Below are 20168 nucleotides of genomic sequence, written 5' to 3'. Positions count from 1 at the left end.
CAGGATCATTAACAGGTAGATCACTGTGGAGAGATGGGAGCTAGAAATTAGCTGACAGCTGAGCTGCCAGCACAGAGAAGGAAGGGCCCTGACAGGCAGAGGACGGTGTCAGAGCAGTGTATAGTGTCAATAGGGCAGTAGACAGTGTCAGTGGGGCAGTAGACGGTGTCAATGGGGCAGTGGATGGTGTCAATGGGGCAGTGGATGGTGTCAATGGGGCAGTAGATGGTGTCAGTGGGTCAGTGGACGGTGTCAGTGGGGCAGTGGACGGTGTCAGTGGGGCAGTGGACGGTGTCAGTAGGGCACTGGACGGTGTCAGTGGGGCAGTGGATAGTGTCAGTGGACAGTGTCAATGGGGCAGTGGATGGTGTCAGTGGGAGAGTGGACGATGTCAGTCTGGCAGTAGACAGTGTCAGTAGGGTAGTGGACAGTGTCAGTGGGGCAGTGGACGGTGGCAGTGGACGGTGTCAGTAGGCCTGAGGTGCCTGGCAATACAGGGGTTAATTGTAAGCCACCCACTTGGCTCTCTGCCTGGCAGCTGCGGTGTTAAATCTGTGTGTGGTCACTCAACTCAGCTCACCTCTCCTCATACAGACTGCGTTGGAATCGTGTGTTCTTCTGTGTATACCCGGAAGATTGCCTCTGGCTTAAGTAATGACATGTCTGTGTCTCCGCTCAGCTCTTACAGTGGATGCAGTTCTCAATCTCGCCCATGATATTGTGCCTCTGATCTTGCCTGGCATAGTTACTTTCACTTTGTGCGCTATACTTCTGCTGCTCCTCTGCCTCCTGTGAAATTCCTCACCCTCTGCGCATGTTCCGGCTTCCAATAAGACAGAGAAGAGGTCAGGCGCCGGCCCAAGCGCAGGAGGCGGAGGGGCAGTGCAGACCAAGGGTTGGCAAGGCAGAGACGCGGTATACCTGTCACTTGCCGGCGATAGACAGGTAGCCCACGGGTTCCCGAACCCTGGCGTAGAGGGTTCTTTACTGTCAGAGCGGTAAGGATGTGGAATTCTCTTCCATAAGCAGTGGTATCAGCAGGGAGTGTCAATAGTTTTGAACACAACATACAGGGATATACAATGTACTATTGACATTAACACAAACACACACATCACAGGTTGAACTGAATAGACTGGTGTCTTTTTCAACCTCACCAATGTAACAATGTAATATGCACTGGACAAAATGACAGTTAAAATGTGACTTGTTGATATAAGTTCTTTCCGTACTCTAGATGCATGAGAGTCCAATATTTCAAATACACCATTTAAATTCTTTTCTACAGGTACTAGGTGTGTCTAAAAAGTTTGGTGAATTTATTCTATCATTAGAACCCTTTATTCGCACAGTTAATGTAAACTCCGAGGTACATGGCTTTCAGATTGGCCAGCGCGACTTTAAAATAGCAGCATATGCGGATGATCTTTTATTTTTCCTAACACGACCCCAGGTTTCAATTCCTAACCTTTCCAAAGCCTTTAAAATGTTCAATTATATTTCTAATATGCAAATTAATTACTCTAAATCGGAAGCCCTTAACCTTACCCTGTCATCTGACTCCTTAGAGAGTGCACGCTCGTCCTGCTCGTTTAAGTGGGTAACGTCATCTATCACCTACTTAGGAATCAAACTTGCGGCCAACTTTGGGGATATTTATAATATTAATTTCCTCCCTTTGCTAAGTAAAATCAAAGCAGACCTAAAAGGTTGGACATCTAGACCCTTCTCCTGGTTTGGCAGAGCTGCGATACTGAAGATAGTAATTCTGCCTAGAATCCTTTATCATTTCCATACTTTGCCTATTCCACTTCCAGGTCTTTTCTTTAAACGGCTCTTGGCCATTGTACGCACTTTTATATGGAAGGGGCAAAAACCTCGGATAAAGCTTGACACGCTTACAAAACCTAAGGAAGAGGTGGGTATAGGCCTCCCTGATTTCAAACTTTACCATGCAGGGATACACTTATCCAGAATTTTGGATTGGAACTGTCACAGGGGGCAGAAGGATTGGGTCACATTAGAGGAAGCATCTTCCACCTTGCACCTTAGATTCCTACCTTGGATTCCTTGGGGGAAACTACCGCAGAGTATACAACAGCATCCGTTGGTGGGGTCCACGCTCAGAGCGTTCCATACGATGACGAATCATCATAAAATATCCTCATCTCCTGGCCCGCTTAAGCCTATCATACACAACCCAGATTTCCTGCCAGAGATGGACCTACACTTGTCTGCACCTACTGACAAATCAATGCCCCTTTTAACGATACATTGTGTAAAGGCTAACACTCTAAAACCCTTTGATTCCCTAAAACGAGAGTTGAACCCTCAGGGTTCCCTTTCTGTCTGGACTTACCGCCAGCTGAATAACTACATGCAAGTCTCCCAGACTAAAAAACATTTTTTTAGACCAATAACTCTCTTCGACCAACTTGCCGAGCTGGAGCTTCGGTCTCTAGATCTACTTCCCTCACGTACTCTTGGCTCCAACAAGATAGGGGGGGGATAGCCTCTGGAATTCGAGCACAATGGGCAAGGGCACTAAAAATAAGCTTTACTGATAAGCAATGGAAACGTGCCTGCGTCTTTGCCCATAAGTATTCGATTGGCACGAGACTGCAAGAAATGTCTTATAAGCTTTTAACACAATGGTATGCCACTCCGGATAAAATAAAAAAATGATATCCGCTGACATCGGATTCATGTTGGAGATGTGAGCAAGATCAGGGCACCATTTTTCATATCTGGTGGGAGTCCCCTTGTTTGAGACCCTTTTGGGACAAGGTGTGCGAACTGATCAAACTAATTACGGATACTACAATCTCTCTCACCCCTGCATGTTGCTTACTCCATATTGCGGACTGCTCCATGCAGCATTATAAAAAATCATTGACCAGATATCTCCTGAATGCAGCAAAAGTCTTGATTCCCAGGCATTGGAAATCAAAGGATATTCCTTCCATCCCTGAATGGCTTAGTTCCATAGGGAACATTTACCAAATGGAAGAAACCGTAGCCATTGCCAGGGAATCGTCAGAAAAATTCAACCAGACATGGTCACCTTGGGTGGCTTTCAGGTGTTCTGGTCAGTACTCACAACTCGATATGGGATGAGATTGCTGTTCTGGCTTTGATCTGTTCTTATTTAACACTCTTTGGAATGTTGAGAGCGTAGATGGCCCGTTTGCACAGTGTCGTTCCACCCCCCTTTTTTTTTTTTTTTCTTCTTCTTTTTTTTCTTCCTTTTTCCTTTCTCTTTCCTAGTGTTAGCTAGTATCGGGTAATATCCTAGGATGTGATGTTTGTCCCTTTGCTTTAGTTTGTTATAAGACATAAAAATTGTATTTTCAGATATATTATGATTATGTGTTATTGTGTGGTACTTAGGTACCTTGGTTGTACTTTGTATTCTGATTTCCATCTTTATTAAAAAAAACTTTAATCAAAAATAAAAAGTTGGTGAATGGTCCGATATCTCAACGGCAACATGAGCCAGGCGCACGCACATGCACATAGCTATCCAGAAAAATCAGAGAAGCACCACCTAGCGTGGAAAACACGTGACCGTCAGGGTAAACCCACTGCAGGCAGTCGAACATAGTCAGTGTGAGAAGTAGAGTCACTGGCCCGGATTCAGATACGTTACGCCGCCGTAATTTTGGGCGCAAGTTCCGTATTCAGAAAGGACTTGCGCCCTTAGTTCCGGTGGCATAACGTATGTTGTGCGGTGTAAGCCCGCGTAATTCAAATGGGGATGATGTGGGCGTGTTTTATTAAAATGAGTCGTGACCCCGCGTATTTGACGTATTTTTACGTCATGCGCCGTTCGTGAAATAATCCCAGTGCGCATGCTCGAAATTACGCCGCAAAGCCTCATTGGTTTCGACGTGAATGTAACTTACTCAAATCCCTATTCGCGAATGACTTACTGAAACGACGTCAACGACGTAAAAAAATGCGCCGGCCAGACGTACGTTTCTGAATCAGCGTAAATACCTAATTAGCATATTCCTCGCGTAACTATACGGAAGCGCCACCTAGCGGCCAGCGTAAATATGCAGCCTAAGATACGACGGTGTAAGACACTTACACCAGTCGGATCTTAGGGAAATCTATGCGTAACTGATTCTCTGAATCAGGCGCATATGTACGACGGCCCGCACTCAGAGATACAACAGCGTATCAGGAGATGTTTGTATCTTCTGTTTTGTTTGTTTTTTTATACCATTCACCAAACTTTTTAGACATACATCGTATACTTGTTATGTGGCTCTATGATTACAACTTTAATATTTCCTTTTGTCTTACACGTTTGAATATATGCAAGTTGCAAAAGGATAGTTGCAGAGTGTAGAATCATAAAAAAGAAATCAGAACAAGCTTTACTGTAGCCACACCCGTACACAAACGATTCTAATTGGTATGGAAACTACGGTCAGTACTTTGTTCCTCATATTGAATAAAGCTGACCCTAGACATGTTTGTATGGTTGGGCATGCATGCATGATCCTCTTCTGAGGCCTCGTACACACGACAGAGTTTCTCGGCAGAATTCACAGAGAAACTCGGTCAAACCCGGATTCTGCCGAGAAACTCTGTCGTCTGTACACTTTTGGCCCGATGGAGCCGCCGAGGAACTCGTCGAGAAAATAGAGAACATGTTCTCTATTTTCTCGTTGTTCTATGGGAGAAGGCGGCCCGCAGAGCTCCTCGGCGGCTTCATCCCTGAACTCGACGAGGAACTCGATGTGTTTGGCACGTCGAGTTCCTCGGCCGTGTGTACGGGGCCTAAACGAGTTACTTCCCTAAACATATGAGCACATGTTATGTACCTCCCATAAACATTACGACATCATCAAATCTGGCCAAAAATGTCTGCATGGGGGGGGGGGTCTGTCAGGTAATGTCTATGAGCACCTTTAGCCTAAATACTTGATTCGGTGCTGCAAGCATCTCAGCTTACAGTAAACAGTTCAGGCTGCATGTAGATGTGTACAGTGTACACAGCACAGCAGGCGTGGTGTTGGTCACAGTCACAGATAGTCTTGATTCTCATGTTTACAGACAAATACTGATCACAGATCAGTTGTTCCTCCCCACCCTGCTGTACTGTACATGAAGTCCTGATTTTTGGAAAACCATTGTGTAATCTATGTTAACGCAGTATTGGTAAGATTACTGAGACATAAAATTACTGTTTTTATGTTTCCAAAATGAAGTTTTCTTTTTGGCAGTCTACAAAGGCTACACTGTTTATTTAAAGGCCCATTAACCATAGAGTTCACATACTACCTTTTAAATCTCTATTAGCACTATTGTGTATTGTACGTTAACATACAGCCCCCCCCCCCCCAACTGTCCCTCTTTTGGAACCAATCCCTTTTGTCCCTCTTTCCTTCTCAGTTGTCCTTTATTTCAGACAGATGTATAGGTCTTTATAATAATTGCAACACCTAACTACAAAAAGTGTTATACTACACCAGGGGTAGGCCCCCTTAGAGAGAGGTGGAGATCTACCTGAACAATATGGGAGGAATCAAGGATCACTGAGAACAGGGTCCTGTTAGTGAGATAACATAGCAAGGCCATTAAAAAGAAAGGCATTTTTTTCTTTTAATTCTTTATTTAAGATTTTTTTTAGTTCTACACAGTTTCTGACAACATGAAAATGAAAGTTTTACAGTAAAAGAAAATGAAAAGGAATCATCTTGCATCCAAGAACTTTTTTATAAACATATTGACAAAATAAAATAACAGTAGCTGTCAAAAGTAAGACAGTTTTGAAGAAAACATAGAAAAATGTAATACAAAGTGTAGCGCTACCCGCGTAGGAGCAGCTTAATGTATGTTTTAGGGTTGTCCCGATACCACTTTTTTAGGACTGAGTACAAGTACCGATACTTTTTTTTATGTACTCGCCGATACCGAATACCGATACTTTTTTTAAATGTGTCCCCAAATGCAGCCATGTCCCCCACATATTGCAGCCATGTCCCCCACATATTGCAGCCATGTCCCCCACATAATGCAGCCATGTCCGCCACATAATGCAGCCATGTCCGCCACATTCCAGCCATGTCCCCCACATAATGCAGCCATGCCCTCCACATTCCAGCCATGTCCCCCACATTCCAGCCATGTCCTCCACATTCCAGCCATGTCCTCCACATTCCAGCCATGTCCCCCACATTCCAGCCATGTCCCCCACATTCCAGCCATGTCCCCCACATTCCAGCCATGTCCTCCACATTCCAGCCATGTCCCCCACATTCCAGCCATGTCCTCCACATTCCAGCCATGTCCCCCACATAATGCAGCCATGCCCTCCACATTCCAGCCATGTCCCCCACATTCCAGCCATGTCCTCCACATTCCAGCCATGTCCCCCTCATTCCAGCCATGTCATCCACATTCCAGCCATGTCCCCCACATTCCAGCCATGTCCCCCACATTCCAGCCATGTCCCCCATATTCCAGCCATGTCCTCCACATTCCAGCCATGTCCCCCACATTCCAGCCATTTCCCCCACATTCAAGCCGTGTCCCCCACATTCCAGCCGTGTCCCCCACATTCCAGCTGTGTCCCCCACATTCCAGCCGTGTCCTCCACATTCCAGCCATGTTGTCCCCCATACCTTGATACCGCCGTTAATCAGCGTGCGGGGAACAGCTTGCACAGGATTGGACAGATCATCCGTCCAATCCCGCGCAAAGGGGGAGTGTCTATACGCGGCGGGGATACAGCTATTCAAACGAAAGCTGTTCCCCGCACGCTGATTAACGGCGGCGGCGGCTTTGCGGCAACGGGTTTGCGGCGGCGGCGTTGGCGGCGGGGGGGGGGACAAGTATTCTATTTTAGTATCAGGGGTATTTGCGGGAGTACGAGTACTCCCGCAAATACTCGGTATCGGTCCCGATACCGATACTGGTATCGGTATCGGGACAACCCTAGTATGTTTGGTTCTGTACTCTGTCTCTTAACCCCAAGAACGGTCTCAACCCCTCTGGCACACCGGTTTGATAATATTAGTGTGGAACCCAGCAACAGAGAGAAAACATAGTAATGATAAACCAAGGCCCTGGGTTCCGTCACATCACCAGCCGTGGTAGTAAATAGACTTAGGCCCCATACACACGAGAGGATTTATCCGCGAATACGGTCCAGCGGACCGTTTCCGCGGATAAATCCTCTCGAGGATTTCAGCAGATTTCCATGCGATGGAGTGTACTCACCATCGCATTGAAATCCGCGCCGAAATCCTCTGGCGATGACGTGTCGCGCCGTCGCCGCGATTATGACGCGGTGACGTGCGCGACGCTGTCATATAAGGAATTCCACGCATGCGTCGAATCATTACGACGCATGCGGGGGATCCCTTCGGACGGATGGATCCGGTGAGTCTATACAGACCAGCGGATCCATCCGTTGGGATGGATTCCAGCGGATAGATTTGTTTAGCATGTCAGCAAATATTTGATCTGCTGGAATCCATCCCAGGGGATAAATATCCGCGGAAACAGATCCGCTGGAGTGTACACACCATAGGATCTATCCGCTGAAACCCATTCGCTGGGATTTTTCAGCGGATGGATTCTATCATGTGTATGGGGCCTAACACACAATATCAATGAACCACTTGTAATCGTTTACTATGGTAAAGAATAACACAAGGAAATTGTATGAGTAACAGATGACTAACACAGGTTATGATTGATGCAAATAATATGATACACTTGTACCCAGTAACAAGCTAATGGGGGTATATGTGAACAGGTGCACAGGGAGATAGATCCTCAATACTTTTAACACATGTATTAACCACTTTAGCCCCAGGCCTGTTTTTCAGAGTCGGTGTTTACGAGACAAAACCATTTTTTTTTGCTAGAAAATTACTTAAAACCCCCAAACATTATATATATTTTTTTCTAACACCCTAGAGAATAAAATGGAAGTCATTGCAATACTTTTTGTCACACCGTATTTGCGCAGCTGTCTTACAAGCGCACTTTTTTTGGAAAAAAATCACTTTTTTAAATGAAAAAATAAGACAACAATAAATTTGGCCCAATTTTTTTATATATTGTGAAAGATAATGTTACGCCGAGTAAAATGATACCCAACATGTCACGCTTAAAAATTGCGCCCGCTCGTGGCATGGCGTCAAACTTTTACCCTTAAAAATCTTGATAGGCGACGTTTAAAAAATTCTACAGGTTGCATTTTTTGAGTTACAGAGTAGGCCTAGGGCTAAAATTAATACTCTCGCTCTAACGATCGCGGCGATACCTCACTTGTGTGGTTTGAATACCGTTTTCATATGTCGGCGCTACTCGCGTATTCGTTCGCTTCTACGCGCGAGCTCGTCGGGACGGGGCGCTTTAAAAATTTTTTTTTTGCTTTTCGCATTTATTTTTATTTATTTTAGAATTTTTAACACAGAAAAAAAAAAAAAAAAAAAAATTATCACTTTTATTCCTATTACAAGGAATGTAAACATCCCTTGTAATAGAAAAAAGCATGACAGGTCCTCTTAAATATGAGATCTGGGGTCAAAAAGACCTCAGATCTCATATTTGGGCTTAAATGCAAAAAAAATAAAAAAATTTGGAAATGTCATTTTTTCAAATGACAAAAAAAAAAAATGTTTCTTTAAGACGCTGGGCGGGACTGACGTTTTGACGTCACTTCCGCCCAGCGGAGCTATGGGGACGGGCGAAGGAGATTTTTCCTTCAGTCTCGTCCCCGCTCAGCTGCCGGATGGTCGCGATCTCCTCCGCCGCTACCGACGGCTCCGGTAAGCGGCGGAGGGCGCGGAACAGCGGCGGGAGGGGGGGGGGGCCCTCTCCCGCCACCGATAACGGCGATCTCGCGGCGGATTCGCCGCGGAGACCACCATTATCGTTAACACGGCCGCCCACAGAAGAGATGAATATCTCGATTGTGGCAGCAGCTGCTACCGTTACCGAGATATTCATCTCTAAAGTGAGGACGTATAACGACGGTGGGCGGTCGGCAAGTAGTTAAATGCCTTCCCACTGAGGCCTCAGCACACAGACCGATGTACACAGAAATTGCACAAACAGTGAATACAGTAATACCTTGCAAGTTCTAACTACAGTATATTCCACAAAATAGCTCCCCCTAGGTTGCAGTTTAGAGCAATTCTCCAGTGTAGAGCAGTAAAGCTTTGTAAAGGATTAAAGGGTCACTAAAGGAAAAAAAATGTTTTGCTGAAATGACTGTTTACAGGGTATAGAGACAGTTAACTGATTCCTTTTAAAAATGATTACAAATAGATAAACATCAATCATATAATGTGCCTGCAGTTTAGTTTCACTTTTAAACTGGTTTCATGTTCCTGTGAACTAGAGAGACACACAAAACAAAAACAAACAAATCCATTGCAGTGTTTTGTTTTTTAAAATTAATCTGATTGGTTCTGTTAAGTTTTAAACACACAGTAATGACAGCTTAGACCACCGTGAAAAGCTCCCAGTATGATGGTTATAAGGAAACAGGCAACCAGGAAGTGTTGCCTGTTTATATGCTTGAATGCGAGTGCGGTTTGCGAGTGCGGTTTGCAGTATGTTGGTCGCACGTCGCGGGCATTACATGTGAGAGTTGGGGAACACATTAGTAATATTAAAAGGGGTATTAGGAGTCATAGTGTGTCTAAACACTTTAGGCAGTGTCACCAGAGGAACCCTAAAGGGTTAAAATTCTGGGGCATTGAAAAAGTGTCAAAACACTGGCGAGGGGGGCATTACATTTAAATGTGGAGTTTGACCTTAATTGTTTTATTTCCAATAGATAGGTTAGCCCCGCCCCCCCTTTTATATATATATTTTTATTATATTTCTATTATATTTTTATTGTATCTGTATTGTATTTTTATCTTATAATTGTATTATTGATAAGGTTTTATATTTTCTAATGTTTTAATATATCCAGTGTCTATATAAGATATGTCTTGTTCATATCCAGGACCGTAACAGGCTAATGTATAATGTATAGGGAGTCCTGTATAAGGATATCCAGTGTTTACATGTGATATGTTTTTGCACGTATCCAAGACTGTAAAGGGTTAATGTTAAGGAATCCTTATATATGGGTTTATTAATTTATTGAATGTATTATGTTAGGTCTGCGATCACGGCTGACGTCAACTTTTCATACGATTCCTTTTTGGAAGTGGGTCTTTTTTGAAGTTATTTTTAATGTTTATAATGTTATTAAATGGTATTTTTGAGTTTGCATACCGAATGTCTGCAATCTCACTCTGCCCCTTTCTTCCCATTATGGCACCTGTGGTGTCTCTTTGCATTGACAGCTGTTGCTGGTTCCTTTGGATTGATGGGAGGGCTTGAGCTGGAGTGGGCGTTTGTTGTTTCCATTGTCATGGCAGCAGCAGGCTTTTTAAACTGTGACAGCAGGTCGTCTGCACACTGCCTTCTCTTTTACCCTGCACTGATGAAGTCCCGCTCATAGGGACGTAACAACGTACGAGGGGGAGGGGCCACGTGTGACGTCACCCGCGATCGCCGACCTACAGAGAAACCCATGTTGCTATGGATATCTCAATATGCTTTTTCGCTGCACTCGTCTGAGAGTGCTTTTACATGTGAGTGTACTCTTTTTTATCCTTAATTAAATGATTGGCTTTTGGCTTCAGAGAGCACTAGATTCCCTCTTTTTTGTCTTTTATGCCCTGATTGCCATGGCCTGTCCCTGAGTTTGATATCATCGTGGTTCATCTGCTGTATTTTGGCTGCTGTCCTCTGAGAACAGGGAGGTTCTCTGATCATGCTTTGTGACCTATTGTAGGTCGAAGCAATAAGGTGAGAGGCCATTCCTGCTATTTGGTGGAGGTTCTTCTGGATTCACCCTTTGGAGTTTGCACCTGTTTTATTCTGATTTGGAATTTATTTGCACCTGAGCACTTTATATGGACTCTATTTATATCATTTATATTCCGTTTGGATCTTTATTTGCACTGGAGCACTATATATGGACTTCATATATATTCTTCATTGTGTATATATATATTTTGTGTATGTTATTTTATTTAATTAATTTCATGTTTTGCGCTGCACTACTACTATTGTATAGTGTGGAGATCAGAGCAGTTTTACAGCAACATCAAAGCAAAAACGAGCAATGAGGACATGAAACCAGTACTGCAGTAAGGTAAAGGAAGCTATTTAGCTAAAAAAAAATTCCTTTAATGATCCTTTAAAGCGGTGATTGTTCCTCAGTTTTGTGTTTGGCTAGCTTATTTTATACTGCAGTGTTAAGTTGTGTACTTATTTGTAATCCACAAGAACAGAGAAAAGCAATAACTGTAGAATAGGATGCTATGGATTCTTTAGCTGAAGAACTATTCCCACTTATAATTCCTTCTATGTGTGAGTAATACAGTACTGACCTTACAGCATGGGGGAAAGTAAAGCAAGGCCCCAAAAAGTCTGGATGTAAGATGCTCAGGTGCAGCAGATCCACAACCGTGGAACTACAGGTCTCAGCAGCAGTCTGTATGGAAGAAACTCACTTAGCAATACTACAGTCACTACTTGGATAGGCAAGTGCCTTCTCACCGCTATGGATCCCAGCTGGCTGCAGACTCCGTCCGGAACCTCCTGCAGGTCTCTCTGTCAGTGTAGATGGCGCCGCCATGTCGTGCTGCTCCTCCCGGTGTGCTGGAGGCAGATGACTTCAAATGCTCTGAAGCGCAGGCCGATCCTCCTGCTCGATTAGCAGGGCTGTTCACAAGGATCCCTCTGAGGCAGTAGATCCACTCTCGGCTGTAGCCTGCAGGCTCTCAGTCCTGGTCACACACACACAGACCTCCTGCTGGCTGTTGAATGGCGTCCAGAAAGGCCAAAAGCAGGCCACGCCTGTCCATTTATCTCTCTACCCAGCAGGCTATTCTGTGACTTGGCATTGTGGGTCTGTGACTTGGCATTGTGGGTCCAGTAGTTCCCAGACTGATTTATTTTTCTTTATATAATCAGTATTTTATTTTTAAAATAACACATAACAGGACATGTCCAACAGTCAATGGGAAAACACCAACATCGCAGGGTCGTGTAGACATAAACGACATAAAGAAGCAGGTTGAACAGAAATATACATAAAACAATCAAGGCAATGTTGATGAGCATCCAAATGGGATGCTCCGTTTTTCTTCCGATCCAGGGAACATTCAGGAGCCCAGAGGGGGCAATGTCAAAGAAAGTAGCTGTGGGGTGTTAACAGTGTATATACAGTAGCATCTAGGCCTGCCCATGGACAGCCCTGTCCCCAAGAATGGGCCAGGGGGCCATCCACAGAAATTTTCGAAATGCATGGTCCCGTGGGCCCACGGCCAGGGAAGGGGGGGGCCACAATGGCTTCCATCAAACCACCCCCTACCCTCCTCCCGCACACCAAGGGCACCAAAAGCCAACAAAGCACACTCACTCAGGACTACCAGTGCCCCTGTTAGGCCAGGGGCCTGTCCCACGAGCACGGGGGCTCTATGCATCAACTCCTACCCTCAGGTATACATTTAGTCCTTCAACCGGCTACAGTATAATAATAAAACAACAGAGAACATGTAAGAAGAAATAGGAAGAAAAAAAGGGGGGTAAGCAATCCAGGTGTACCTGCGATCAAGTAAAGAACTGCGTTCATGTCCACACCGAGTATATCATGCCAAGAGTAGGCCATCTGTGTAGCCAGAGTCCAGTATCCGCAGCCCACTGTAGGGACGCAGCTCCGTCCTCTAAGTGTTCATCATTCTGCAAGCTTTAAGGAAGGGGTCCGCCAATTCTAGTAGGGCGGTATCTAAACTGGAAGGAATGTAGGTAGGGTCGGAAACATATTCAGACCAGGGCGCCCAGATACCGGTGAACCGGTCTCGAGAATCCCAACAGGTCGCTATCCAATCCTCAGCTTCTCAGACTGCATTCACCCCACTGATCCAATCCTCCCAAGTGGGAATTCAGTTTTTTTCCAGTAGATTGGGAGCAAGCGCCTGGCTGCGTTAAGCAGGTGGCGCAGCATGCTCTTTTTATATTGGCTGAGTGGAATCGGGGGGACATGCAGAAGAAAATGCTTTGGAGAGAAAGGGACATCTATCCCGGTCACTATTTTTATTTGGTCTTGAAAGTCTTCCCAGAAGGGTTTAATTAAGGGCCCTAAGGGGCATTCCCACCATATATGGATAAGCGGACCCCGGAGTCCACAGCTGCGCCAGCAAAGTTCAGACGCAGAAGGGTAAATACGGGCCATATTTTTTTATAAATTTGTTGTCTGTGTCTTAGAGTCAATGGAGGACGAGTGGGTGAGGTAGTATAGGTGGGCTAATTGTATGTCTGTGAGTTCCAGCCCTAGGTCGTTTTCCCACCTAAAAGTCTGTACAGTTCCGACACCAGGTGGGGGGCGGGAGACTCCTCGATGAAGAGGAGCTCAAACGGGGTGAGGGACGAGGGGTCCCTAATCGCGCTGCCATGTATCTCAAAGAAGTGGTGTAGTTGTCTATACTTCCAAAAATTCATACGTGGGCCCTGACGTCCAGCTGAAAGAGCTTCAAAACTCAGGAGTTTACCATCTTTCATAAGTTTGCCACAACTGGCGTTTCCATCATCGACCCACGACCCAAAAAAGTCAATCTGTTTGCCCGGGGGGAACCACCGAAAACCACCCAGAGGAGCCAACGGGGACATGGGGGGGGGGCTAATTTCAGCATTGGGTTGATTTTGTCCCAAACCGACAGCACATGGGTCGTCAGAGGGGAAGTCGTCTCGGATAGCCCCCTATGTTCCCAGGATAGCCATGGTGCATAAGACAAATTCCTAACCGTGGCCAGCAGTGGGGTGTCAAATCGATCCGTAAGTTGCACCCCCAGATAGCGCAGGGATGACATGGCCCAGGCAAAGGGGAAGGCAGCTTTAACCACTTAAGCCACCTTTAGGCAGCTAAATGCCCAGGCCAGGTTTTGCGATTCGGCACTGCGTCGCTTTAACAGACAATTGCACGGTCGTGCGACGTGGCTCCCAAACAAAATTGGCGTCCTTTTTTCCCCACAAATAGAGCTTTCTTTTGGTGGTATTTGATCACCTCTGCGGTTTTTATTTTTTGCGCTATAAACAAAAATAGAGCGACAATTTTGAAAAAAATTCTATATTTTTAACTTTTTGCTGTAATAAATATCCCCCAAAAACATATATAACATTTATTTTTTTCCTCAGTTTAGGCCGATACGTATTCTTCTACCTATTTTTGGTAAAAAAAATCGCAATAAGCGTTTATCGATTGGTTTGCGCAAAATTTATAGCGTTTACAAAATAGGGGATATTTTTATTGCATTTTTATTTTTTATTTTTTTTACTACTAATGGCGGCGATCAGCGATTTTTTTCGTGACTGCGACATTATGGCGGACACTTCGGAAAATTTTGACACATTTTTGGGACCATTGTCATTTTCACAGCAAAAAATGCATTTAAATTGCATTCTTTATTGTGAAAATGACAGTTGCAGTTTGGGAGTTAACCACAGGGGGCGCTGAACGTGTTAGGCTTCACCTAGTGTGTATTTACAACAGTAGGGGGGTGTGGCTGTAGGTCTGATGTCATCGATTGTGTCTTCCCTATAAAGGGGATGACAAGATCAATGCGCCGCCACAGTGAAGCACGGGGAAGCCGTGTTTACATACGGCTCTCCCCGTTCTTCAGCTCCGGGGAGCGATCGCGACAGAGCGGCTATAAACGAATAGCCGCGCCGTCGTCCCAGATCACTCCCCGAGGTAAGCCGCCCGCCGCACGCAGTGGAGGGGGTCCCGATCGGACCCCCCGACCCGCGGAAAGGCAAGGACGTATATATACGCCCATCTGCCTGTCCGTGCCATTTTGCGGACGTAAATAGTCATGCGGCGGGCGTTAAGTGGTTAAGATTTGAAACTAAGTGGGGGAGCAGGCAGATGGGTAGAATCCCCGCTTCGTGAAATTGATCTTAAAGTTGGAGAGTGACCCAAAGAGCTTCAGTTCCCTCATCAGGTTGGGCAACAAGAGCAGGGGGTCTGATAGGTGGAATAGGACATCATCGGCGTATGCCGAAAGCTTATGTTCTGTGTTCCCAACCTGTAGGCCCTTAATGTCTTGACTGGCTCTCGCAATGCGGAGCAAAGGCTCCAGCACCAGAGCAAACAAAAGGGGCGACAGAGGACACCCCTGCCTCGTACCGTTACTGATTGGGAATCAAGAAGAGAGGGTCCCATTCACCTCGACCTGTGCGCAAGGCGTAGACTACAGGACCAGGATCGACGCCATCATTCGCGGGCCGAATCCTATCGATCTCAATACCCGTGTTAAAGCGGAGTTTCAACCACAATTAGCATTTTTTAAATGTATGTCCTTTCATCCTGCGTTTTTATATTATAAATCCGGTCACTTACTATTTTACAATCCGCCACCGATCCGCATAGATATTCAAAAAAGATAGTTTATAAAACTATGTCTACACCGTTGTCATTTTGCTTGTGGGCATTGTGAAGCCTACACGCACTTACTTCCTGGAAGTCTTGGATGGGGAGTGATAATTGATGACACATATTTCCCAGGAGCATTAGAGGGAGATGATGTCAGTATCCTAGGTGCTTTCAAAGGCAGATTTTGTGGGACCGCATAGCAACAGGCATTTCCAGATGAGTACCTTTTTATGTCTAATGAGCACAATAATGAAAAAAAAAATTGGGATGGAAACTCCACTTTAAGTAAGACCAGTTTACGCGATCAAAGGCCTTTTCAGCCTCCGTTGAGAGAATTATATAGGGCAGTGGGTTCGGACGGGTACGGGCCCAATGGATGAGATGGACAGCTCTGAGAGACTTGTCTCTGGCCTCTCTGCCTGTTATGAAGCCTGTTTGGTCGGGGGTTTTCGCTAGAAGTTTTACGTCCAAATTGAGGAGAGAGAGAGGGGTGGTAGCTCTGAGGAATTGTGGGGTCCTTGCCCTCCTTTGGGAACACAGTGGTGTGAGCCAAGAGGGCCTCCGGGGGATGTCTTTGCCCCCCGCTATAGAGTTAAAATATTTGCACATGGGAGCCACTAGTTGGGAGAGGAAGGTCTTGTAATACGCCTTGGTAAACCCGTCAGGGCCGGGACTCTTCCCATTGGGCAAGGACTCCACCATATCCCAAAGCTTGGCTGTAGTGACTGGGAGCTCTAGAGCCGTAGACTGGTCGTCTGTGAGGGGAGGGAGACCGGCTGAGACTAGGTATTCCCGGATCGCATGTTGTCTAGCGTCATGTGTGGTAGGAGGGAGCTCAGAGTCTAAATTATAGAGTGTGGCGTAGTAATCTCGGAACCCAGAGGCGATCTTAGAAGATTGTACTGTCAATTCTCCTAAGGTGGAGCGCAGTTTTTGTATGTACGTCAGGGCATGTTTTTTCCTGAGGGCCCGTGGCCAGCATCCGCCCGCATTTGTTCCCATGCTCATTGTATTTGTGGGCCATATAATGAAATTGTTTATGGGTTTGGCAGTCTAGGAGGCGCAAGAACAACTCTCGTAACTCAGTCAGTTCTTTCAATGCTTCGGGAGTCCCATTTGCGTTGTGCTGAAGTTCAGCCCTCTGAAAGGCAGTATGTACCCTCATAAAATCTGCCCTCTGTTCCTATTTCAGTCTGGCTCCTTGAGAGATTAGCTCCCCTCAGACCACAGCCTTATGGGCTTCCCATATAATGCCCCCCTCCATATCGTCAACAGAGTTTTCGCTGAAGTAGTGGGTCAAAGTGTCCGACACCTCTTTCACCACCGCATCGTCGAATAAGTTGTCGTTCAACCTCCACATCCAGGCCTTTTGCATGACCGAAGGTAGGGTGAGGGCAATCGTGACCAGGGTGTGGTCCGAAATGGAGATGTGCCGATAGACGCAGTCTGAAGAAGCTCCAGAGTTTTAAGGTCCACATAGATGTGGTCTATATGTGTGTAAACGTTGTGTACTTTGGAATAGTAGCTGAAGTCACGATCCGAGGGGTGCAATATTCGCCAACAATCGGCGAGGAGGTGGGACTGGAGCGTCTGGCGGAAATGTTTAAGGAACGCATAGGAATGCGGGGGTATCGCGTGGGACACGTCAAGCAGAGGGTCAGGGCTAATGTTGAAGTCGCCCCCAAGGATCAAGAAACCTTCTCTAAAGTCTGCCAGGCGCTCCAAAGTAGAGTCAATGAAAGTGAGTTGGTCTGCATTCGGGGCATAAATCGTCGCAAATGTATATGTTTGGCCAGCAATACTGCCTTTGAGGAACACGTATCTTCCCAGGGGGTCTATTTCATTATCGGAGGGTTGGAAGAGGCAAGATTTGTGTATAGCAATGGCCGTCCCCTTAGACTTGGGTGTCAGAGAGGCACTGAGGAACCATTGATTAAAAAGATGAGTGGGTAGTTTAGGGAGGGACTGGGGTGTGACGTGAGTCTTCTGGAGGAAGACCACCTGTGTTTTGTTTGTTTTTTAACCAGAAAATTCAAGTTTATTGAGATGTAAAATAGATATACATACATGAGAAGCAATGGATTAATTGAGAAAAAAGGGGAGAGTGTCGCCTCTTTTAGAATAAAGATACAAAAAGTAACAAGGTGCCTACATCCCATTTGATATGAAGAATAATGTGACAAAAATAGTTTGACGACATTTGGCTGCTTGGGGCCAATGTGTGTCAGTATTTAGGTCGAGGGAAGGGGGGAGGGATTTTGGAAGGGACTTTTCGCGGCACTGATAAAGACAATCTGATAAAAAATATCAATATTTATTTAGCAAAAAAGAAAATAAGTATAATACAAAGACAATTTAAGAACAAACCCCACATTTCACAACAGAAAGCAAAAAACAGACTGTGTCTTAATGTAAGGAATCGATGACCTCGACCGGTTTCGCGGTGATTTACCGCTTCTTCAGGAGGAAATTCTTTTCTCTTCTAAAAAGCATGCATAAATAAACAAGCAGAATATACAATATGTGTATACATTGTGTACAATTCAATACAATGCGTTGTATAGTGGAGCCGAGCACTCACCCAGGTTGGTCATATGATCAGACGTGGAGCCTGGTATAAGCCTTCCGTGGCGCGTGGAGGGGGATATTTTATTTAGACGGGCTCTATTAAGGTGAGGAGTAGAATAAATCAAATATACAGGGAATGGTCAGTTAATTATTGAGGTGTGGGTCACCAGTGAGTGGAAGGAAGTGTGTGTGGGTGACGGAAAAAGGGGGAGGGTTGAGGGGGGGGAAAGAAAGAGGAAAGAGAGGGATAGAGGGTAAGAAAATTGGGGAAGGGAAGAAGGGGGGGTGAGGAAGGGAAAGGTTGTTTGGGGAGGAGGAAGAAAAAAAGGGGGGAGGGGGGGGAGAAAGGAAAGTGGGGGGAAGGGGGGGGGTTTGGGAATTGAAATAAATAAGGTTAGGATTAACGTGAAAGGGGGAAAGGGGAGGGGGGGAGGGAAAGAGGAAAGGAAAGGAAAAGGGTGGGGGGAAAAGAAAGGGGGAGAAGGGGAAGGGAGAATAGGGGGGAGAAAGAAATGGGGGGGAGGGAAAAGGGATAATTGAGGATGAGGGTAAACACTTGGTTAATAATATCAAGGGAAGGATGGGAAAGGGAAAGAGAGAGGGAAGGAAAAACAGGGGTAGAGGAGAAAAGAAAGAAGAAGGGGGAAAGGAAGAAGGATCAGCGAGGGCTAGTGAAGTGGTGCATAAAGTGTCTGGGGTAAAAGGGGAAGAAGGGGGGTGTGTAAGGAAGGGAGGGGGGGGAAAAACGGGTGTGTGTGGAGTGTGTGGGGTGGAGGAGGGACAGGGGAGGGAAAAAGAAAGGGAGGGGAAGGGAGGGGAGGGGAAAAGTGGGGGAACAGGGGAGTGGGGGTTTGTTTAAGAGGGGAAAAAGGGGGGGGGGAGGTGTTGGATAAGGGAGATGGAGGAGGGGGAGAAGGGACGGGGGAATGGAAGGGGCAGTGAGAGGGCTAGTAAGGATCATAAAATTGGTGACCTTGATAGGGAAACATCAGCATATACAGGAAGTGCATTGTTATATACTGTACAGGGATACATGGAAATGTGAAGGTGGTGAATGGGAAAAGCCCATCAACAGACACGTCAGTGAATTAGAAGAATCCATCACCAGGGTGACCAACCAACAATACACACTCCCAAAGGGTCCTTACCAAGACTGCAACAAAGGTACGCAGATTACTGGGGCACAGAGAACCGGACAATAATAGCCTTGTGTGTACTATCTCACAATGCCAGGGTAAAGGCAAGCGTTAGGCACTCGATCCAACTGAGGAGTCCAAAGGAGGGAGTTTTTAGCCATAAAAATGATTAAAGGGTCAGTAGGAAAGGAGCCTTTGTAATTAGGCATTAATCTTACTCACCTAGGCTCAAGAGTGTCCACGTGTGTCCCCAGGGAGAGCATCCGTGCTAACTCACAGAAGCGGCTGTGTCAGCCGCTTTTGTAAGCATCCCTGGACGGCGCGTGACGTCATCAAATTGCGACGCCCCACCAATCCCAGCACATGAGTGCGTGGGTGTGCAGCTGCTGACCCAATGGCACAACGCCAGGTCATAGGCTGCAAGCAGAGAGCTCCAATTGGTGCTCTCTGTCGGGGACGACACTCCACGCGCCAATCAAAGGGAAGGAACCATGTCCAAGGCCCGATCAATCAACCAGGCTGTCAGAGCTCCAGAAAACGCACCGTATTATAAACAAAAAATACATAGACATTTACATTGCATGGACAGCGATGAACAAGATCAGTACTGAATACATATAAATGGCGGGGGATTAGTCCACCACAATGCTTGGCTATTGATTCAGAGTTCAAGGTTTATTTTTGCCAAGACGGGGTGCTGGAATAGCATCAGACATTAACCCTTTAGTGTCCATATATGTGTATATATTAAGGCAAAATAAAGCCTCCAAATTGATGCCACAACCTATTTAAAGATGGATGACAATTAGGAGATCAACAAGGGAGGGCAAGGAAGAGGGGGGGGGGGGGAAGGGAAGGGAGGCGGGGAACAAAAAGGGGGGGGTTGAGGGTAAAGGGAAGGGACATAAGGGATCAAGAGAAGAGGGGGGAAGGGGGCAAGGGGAGGGGTTGGAAAAAGGGGGGGGGTATGGAAACTGGGAGAGGATCCATTA

This window comes from Rana temporaria, chromosome 12, assembly GCF_905171775.1.
Source record: "Rana temporaria chromosome 12, aRanTem1.1, whole genome shotgun sequence".
Classification (NCBI taxonomy): domain Eukaryota; kingdom Metazoa; phylum Chordata; class Amphibia; order Anura; family Ranidae; genus Rana; species Rana temporaria.
The sequence above is the reverse complement of the archived record's forward strand: the minus strand, read 5'-3'. Positions refer to the sequence as shown.